Genomic DNA, 6,542 nt, shown 5'->3' with positions numbered 1-6,542 from the left:
TTTATGGTCAATCTTTGTCCTTCCCCCTCAATTTTTAAGTGAACCTAAAACTGCTCTAAAAAATACTCTTAATAATAATAAAAAGCAGGGGCACCTAGGTGGCTCAGTGGGTAAAACATCTGACTCTTGATTTCAGCTCAGGTTGTGATCTCACAGTTTGTTAGATGGAGCTCTGCGTCAGGCTCTGTGCTGACAGGGTGGAGCCTGCTTGGGATTCTGTCTCTCCATCTGTCTCTGTCCCTACCTCACCTGAACTCTCTCCCAAAATAAATAAATAAACATGAAAAAATCATCATCATAATAAGAGGCATATGTCCATTAAAAAAAAAAGAACACCTATGTCCCTGTCCAAGTCATAATGTGATTTTTTTTTATAATTTTTTTTTTATGTTTTATTTTATTTCTAGGAGAGAGAGAGAGACAGTGTGAGCAGGGGAGGGTCAGAGAGAGAGGGAGTCACAGACTTGAAACAGGCTCCAGGCTCTGAGCTGGCAGTCAGCACAGAGCCCGATACGGGGCTCAAACCCACGAACCGCAAGATCATGACCCAAGCGAAAGTCGGACGCTTAACCGACTAAGCCACCCAGGCGCCCCAGTCATAATGTGATTTCTGAGTGCCCTTGGACAAGTCTCTTAACTTTTTTTATTTGAGATTTCTTCTTTGTAAATTATGCAAGATGGTAAGTAATAACACCAACTTAATGAGGTTGGCCAGAATTATTGGGAGGACCAAATGTGGTGATGAAAGAAAATATTTTGAATGTTGGTTAATAGTGCATATGTAATGGTTAACTTCGTGTGTCAACCTGAGTGGACCAAGTGATGCTCAGATTGCTCGTAATGCATTACTTCTGGGTGTGACCATGAAGGCATTTCCCCAAACGATCAGCATCTGAATCAGTAGACTGAAATCTCCCCTCACCAGTAAGTGGGCCCTTGGTACAAAAGGGCTCTAACAGTACAAAAAGGCAGAGAAAGGAGAAATTCTCTTTCTTTGTTCTTGAGCTGGGATGCCCATCTTCTCTTGTCCTTGGACATAGCAGCTCCTCATTCTCAGGCCTTTGGACTTGAGCTGAATTATATTATCTGCTTTCCTGCTTCTCCAGCTTGCAGACAGCAGACTGTGGGACTTCTCGGCCTCCAAAATCGCGTGAGCCAATTCCTATAATAAATCTTCTCATATGTATATATATCTATATATATCCTATTGATTCAGTTTCCCTGCAGAACCTGACTAATACAGTGTGTTTCTTCCTCTTTATTTTTATAGTTAAAAACAAAATAAAACTCCTCCATCCACAAATTTATCTCCAGATGGCTCAGCCTTGCTTTTCTTGGGCTGCTGTAAGCCAAAGTAGGTGAACAGTCTATCACAATGATAAATTGGAAATTTCTGGTAGACTGCATTGGTAGCATACTCAATAGCCACCTCTCCTTATTTTTCTTATTCACAGAATATTCATTTTGTTCAAGGATAAGGTATCTTTGTGCTCAAGGGTAAGAGGCCCTCCTCTAGCCTGGAGATGTGAATCATGATTGGTCTAAGCCCATCATGGTAACCTTAGCTTGGCCTTCTGTGAATAATGCTAAGAAGGTCAAATTTATACATTTAACCTATATTTATTCAGCACAAAGCACTATTCTTGGTGGGGAAATATAAAGATGAACCAGAGTAACTAGTGGTCCCAAATCAGAGGCCTATCAAATAATAACATAAATAATTTTTGCCATGAAGTAAAAGTATTGTGTGTAGTAAGACGATGTAATTGGAATCTTGGGAGAAATAAGAGGAAAGGGGTGTCGAGGAAGATTTCTCGAAGTAAGTGGCACTTAAGCTAGTAAGTAAAGATGATAGGAACAAAAATTTTTCAAGCTTGTATAAAGGATGTGAATGGGAGGAAACTTTGTACGTTACACCAACTGGAGATACCAAATGTGGTAAGATCAAAGAGGGTGTGAGAGGTTATGTTGGGAGTTTCAGACTTTAGCCAAAAAGGAAAAATGGGAAGTCACTAAAGGATTGTAGTTTGCAATCATAAGACAGATTTTCATTGAAAAAAATATTACTCTGGCTGCTCATGAAGAATGAACTAAAAGGAAACCAAGTAGGAATGTGTGAAGTCCATTAACAGCTCATTAAAAGAGAAGGTCACAGCTTGGACTAAAGCTGCTCTTCCAGGGTGGTAAGCACTAGCCGCATGTGGCCACCACATGCTTGAAGTGTGGGTTTTCCAAATTAGGATGTTCTGAGAAGTTGTAAAATACACACCAGATTTCAAAGACTTAGTAAGAAAAAAAGAGCATATATGTCTTATTGATAATATTTTATATTGACTATATGTTTGAAATGACAATATTTGGGATATAAATTGAGCTAAATAATATCTTATTAAATTTAACTTTTCAATGTGCCTACCAGGGAATTTAAACTTTTATGTGGGACTCGTATGTGTGGATTTCATTATATTTCACTGGACAGTGCTGATCACCGTGTTGACAGTGCAAATGGAAAGAAGCAGACATACTTGAAAAGTGTTTAGGAGACTAAGTTGACTAATTTGGTAATTTACTGTGGAAGAGAAAATTGTCAATGATCATATCTCTCTTTCCATTATGAGTAATTGGATGGATACATCATTTCTTGACACATCAAAGAGGAGCTATATTAGGGAGAGTTTAAAGATAATGGGTACACATTTGGTCATGTTGAGTTTAATGTTCCCCAGAAATGATATCTAAGCAGGACATATGAATTTAGGAGTTGCTTAAATATGGTAAATGGAGCCATGGGAGTGATTGGGTTCAAAGGGATGCAGATAGTTTAAGGAAAAGAGGAAGAGCCTGAGAAGGAACTTCCAGATGGATAGGGGCAAACTAGGATAGTGTGTTGTCAGAAGAAAATGAGGGAGATGCCATCATATCAAAGGCTATTGTGGCAAAAACAGCAGAATGTTGATGATTACTTACATTCAATGATGGACATGCAGAAGTTCATTGTTCCTCTTCTCTCTATATTTATGTATCTTAAAATCCCTATAAATGCAAAATGGTTGTGGAGCTTTCTGGAAACCTGGAAAGGTAAGGGCTGAAACATGTGCTTTGAAACCTGATGCTTCAGCTAAGCCATTCATAAATTTCTATCACAATGAAATTGCGCACGTTTATAGCTCACTTAATTAAAAGATACAACAGATATAGATCTTAAGGCTCAGACAGGTTTGTCCAATGAAGGAATACCTTGTGTACATTCCCTCTTCCACGGTAATAATTGTGTAATTCTGTGTAATTTGAGAAGGGAGAATGTAAGAAATTTAAGTACTTGTTGTCCACAGGGGAGAATGAAGATAAGAGAAGGAAGGTTTGGATCATGTCCTTGGAATTTTCATCCTTTCTACTGACCCGAGGAGCAAGAGAGAGAGATGTAAAACTGAGATTTCAATTAGGTGGATGATAACACCCAGTAGCTTAAGCAAGGATAACAAGCTAGTCCAGCTTTGCAGTTTCCAGTTATTAACATTTTAGCCAACGAAGGGCCAGTATTGTCTAAGTCTTCATGCTTGATATATTGTAATTATTGTGATTATAAATTCCATTTCCTGGGATTTTCACTTTGATTAGGATAATTCCAAATGTCAGAGATTGATAGATTGTGCCTCAATATTTTTTGTCTTCTCTAGGCATAAGTAGAGTAGGATTCCAAGAGCAGTGAAAATAAGAAAAAGCAATATTTCAAGTTATGTTGAATGCATGAAAAAGTTTAACACAATGGGGGCACCAGGGTGGCTCAGTTGGTTGGACATCTGACTTCAGCTCAGGTCATAATTTCCAGTTCATGGGTTCGAGCCCCATGTCAGGCTCTGTGCTGACAGCTCAGAGCCTGGACCCTGCTTTGGATTCTCTGTCTCCCTCTCTCTCAGCCCTCACCCCGCCCCCGCTCGCATTTTGTCTCTCTCTCACACAAATAGACATTAAAAAAAATTTTTTTTAAGTTTAACACAATGTTAACTGTAGAAAAACTCAATTCTTAAAGTTATTTCAAAAATGTACTAGAAATATACCTTTCTGTGAAAAAAATAACTTATTTGACTATGGCAAGAGAATAGAAAGTTCACAAACAGGATACACGAGAGTTAAGTATTGAAAAAAATTCAAGTTAGCAGGTTAAGTCTGTATTATTCCATGAATGCCTTTGAGACAGCTGATCAACTATTTGTAATAATCTATAATAAAATAGAATTAGATTCCTAGCACCATATGCCCAAATATATGAAAATAAACTCCATATGTGTTGAATATCCAAATGGAAAGTAAAGCAGAAATGCTAAAGATTACATAAATGACTATACATATAAGCAGAAAACATAAAGGGAAATATTGATAGATTTAACTTATACATTTCAAGACATTAAAAACACTCTAAACTAAAAGGAAAGGCAAAACACAACATTGAGAAAATATTCAAAACGCAGAAGAAAAAGTGATTTAATATAAAAAAGATTTATTTAATATAAAATCTTATAGAACTATAGGAAAAAGGAGGAATGTCTGGCTAAGATATAGGCAAAGGTGTGAAAAGTAAATTTCCAATAGTAAAAGGCAAAAGATGTATACGATCTGAAGAGAAGTAAGAGTTAAATTCCCAACAGTAAAAAGAGTAAAATTCAATATTATGTATCAAAGATTTTTACAATAATAAATGCTACTCTCATATTATAGGCTCTCTCATGTTGATATAACAATATCTTTTTGGAAAGCAATTTCAAACTATGCTTTAAACCTAAAAATCTATGTACAGTTTGGGCCCAGAAACTTCACTTACAAAACTATATTTTAAGGAAGTTATCATGGTTGAGTATAGAAAATACATGTAGAAGAATATTCATTAAAATGTTATTTAAAATTATGAAAATTGTAACAGCCTGTGTTTCCAGGAAGGGAAGATTGAGTAAATATAGCGTTTTACAGAAATACAATGAAATGTCATTCAGGAAAGATGTGAGGATGAATATTTAATATTCTGAAAATGTATACATTTTAAATTGTAACAAAAAGTGTTGTCTCATTTGCTGCACATAGGATTATAGAATATACACCAAAATGTAGAGGTGGCTATTTCTGGATGGTAGAATTATGGTGGTAGAATAATGAAAAATGCTCCTCTCCTTTGGCTTGTCAAAATTTTTGAAGTGTTTTCTTATTTCTGATTTCATATAATTTACTTTTTTAAATTGTGACACAGCTCAAATATACAAAAAAGTATAAAGTATACTATAATAAACATCTTAGAACTGAAAAATCAAAGTGCCAGGTCTTAATAACATTTTACTATTCCAATTTCAGAGGCTTTGCTTTTCTTTCCTTTGCTTTTCTTCTTTGCTTTTTCCTTCTGTTCCCTTTTTTCTTTGTTATTTCTCAGAATTAAATAAGATTTGTACTTCAAACCACAAGGAAATAAGGTCAGGAATGACTTTCCTACCTTAAACAATCTGAAAAAATTAAATGGTAGGAAACAGCCACTTTCTGACATTGGACAAAAGGCCATCAAAACAACCTGAAAAAATTAAATGGTAGGAAACAGCCACTTTCTAACATTGGACAAAAGGCCATCAGGATTGGGCCCCTAAATCACCTGTAAGTTCTGCCTCGAGGTTAATTGTTGATCTGTAGTACAGATACATTTGACATCTTCCTCCCTTGGGCACCCTTCTTAGATCTCATTTCTAGTCTTTTCTCTCCATCTCCACCATCCCAAACTTGTTGTTTATCAGTCCACACAGATTTTTGTATTTTTACTATGAACATCTATCTAGTACTATAGGTTAGTGTTGTATGTGGTTTAAAGTTTTATGGAAATGGTGTCAGATGGAAGCGCCTCCAGTACAGCACTGTAAACAGCAATACATTCTCCCTTGCCACCCACTCACCTGCCTGTTGGTTATATGATGGACCACACCATGAAACCACTGGCAAAGATGTTTAAAGGAGTTTTAGTATGTGAACTTGTGGATATTTTTGGAGCATATCTTTTGTTTAATAAGATGAACACAAGCCAAGCTTTCAGACAAACAACGAGCAGGACATTTCCCTTCATCTTGGAAGTTTATTACAAATCCATTGAGCCTTCTGGAATGTATGGAGTCAGACAGCAAGATCAAGAAAAATGGTTGAATAGCAAAAATTAGGACCAGTCATCACATTCAGCCTCCCATCTAAGCTGTTTGAGACCTTTGTCAGGGAGAAGAAAGGTGAGCACACCACACTGAGCCTTCTGGTCCCACAGAACAAAACAGAACCTTCTGCTGTGCTGTGGATTTCAGTCGTTTCCCATCTGCTATGTAGATCTTCTGCTTTTGTTTGTTGCTTTCCTTCTGCATTTATTTTTAAAGATTACTGTTTAACACATAAAAGACTAGGACAAGAAAGGAAAAAATAGTATCATATATATGCATATATTTTGCTCAAAACTATGTGTTTAAGATTATTTTTTAAAAATATTAATCTCTGAAACTCTGATTTATTTCCCTTAGCTGATGCATTATTAC

At 36.2% G+C, this 6,542-nt stretch overlaps 1 pseudogene; it reads left to right on the top strand.

Annotated features, from left to right (window-relative positions):
* The first annotated feature begins 5,942 nt into the window (after positions 1–5,942).
* LOC144221722 (protein CEBPZOS pseudogene) lies at positions 5,943–6,182 on the top strand (annotated as a pseudogene).
* The last annotated feature ends 360 nt before the right edge of the window (positions 6,183–6,542 follow it).

Source organism: Crocuta crocuta, unplaced genomic scaffold (genome assembly GCF_008692635.1).
Source record: "Crocuta crocuta isolate KB4526 unplaced genomic scaffold, BGI_CrCroc_1.0 scaffold21, whole genome shotgun sequence".
Lineage (NCBI taxonomy): Eukaryota > Metazoa > Chordata > Mammalia > Carnivora > Hyaenidae > Crocuta > Crocuta crocuta.
Note: the sequence above shows the minus strand (reverse complement) of the source record. Positions and strands in the feature narration are given on the sequence as shown.